Here is a 1,030-nt window from a genome sequence, read left to right as displayed (position 1 = left end):
TTGGTTTTAGCACAGAGACCTTGTGATGATCAAACTTTAAAGGGGGGAAAAAAGCAATTAGGCCTTAATGTAATACATTTGGAAGGCGGAAAACATCTCTCTCCTTGTTCATCACCCGTCAGATATGCGTTCCGACTGCCTTTTACTAAAAGCAACCCACTTTGCATATTTGATTTACACACCTGGGTGTGACAGGTACAGTTTGGCATTGCACAAGGCCCAGATCTTTGGAAAGGGGGAAAAACCCTCTGATGGGAGGAGTGAACAACCCAAACTACTTCTCCGAGGAAAGTATAAAAGCCATCTGGTTGGGATATCGGCATTAACAGCATCTCCTCTCCTCCCAGATCTGATACTTTCTGGTAACTACTGGTAAGTTTCATAGATATAGCCGTGTTAGTCTGTAGAACCAGTATGTAGAGAGATCTTGGAGCATCTTTGAGACTCACTGAAAGAAAGAAGTTGGCACCATGAGCTTTCGTAGGCTTGACTCTACTTCCTCAGACGCATCTGATGCATCTCAAATGCATCTGACGAAGAAGACTTACGTCTACGAAAGTGCATGCTGCCAACGTCTTTCTTGCAGCGAGCCTCAAAGGTGCTCCAAGATCTCTCTACATACCGATCCTGGTAAATTTGTGTGTCTCTTTCCATGTATTCAAATGGCTGCTTTAGAAAGCTTGAGTTGTAGGATTAAAAGGATCCCGTGGGTCCTTTAATCCACTCTGAAACAGTATTGGCTGGCTGGACATTGAAACTGAATGCAGGGAGAAATAAGAAGAAGGCACAACAGGTTTGACGTTGATTGAGAGTTCCTGCATGGCAGAATGGGGTTGGACTGGATGGCCCTTGGGGTCCCTTCCAACTCTATGATTCTATGGATTGGTTGCATCAAAGCAGCTATGTCTGAAAGACCCAAGCAGGGCTCCTGTAAGATCACTGCATCAATCTTATAGGAGAGGCGGGTTAGAAATAATAATAATAATAATAATAATAATAATAATAATAATAATAATAATAATAATAATAA

The 1,030-nt window shown here is 42.2% G+C and overlaps 1 protein-coding gene across 1 annotated transcript in view; it reads left to right on the top strand.

Moving 5' to 3' along the window:
• The first annotated feature begins 243 nt into the window (after window positions 1-243).
• The window catches only part of LOC121915920 (protein S100-A9-like), a 6,308-nt gene continuing 5,521 nt past the window's right edge, over window positions 244-1,030 (top strand). The window contains exon 1 of the mRNA XM_042440570.1: window positions 244-372. The gene's annotated coding sequence lies outside the window, so the exon portion shown is untranslated. The remainder of the gene's footprint in view (window positions 373-1,030) is intronic.

This window comes from Sceloporus undulatus, chromosome 9, assembly GCF_019175285.1.
Source record: "Sceloporus undulatus isolate JIND9_A2432 ecotype Alabama chromosome 9, SceUnd_v1.1, whole genome shotgun sequence".
In the NCBI taxonomy this organism is placed as follows: Eukaryota; Metazoa; Chordata; class Lepidosauria; order Squamata; family Phrynosomatidae; genus Sceloporus; species Sceloporus undulatus.
The sequence above is the reverse complement of the archived record's forward strand: the minus strand, read 5'-3'. Positions and strand labels throughout refer to the sequence as shown.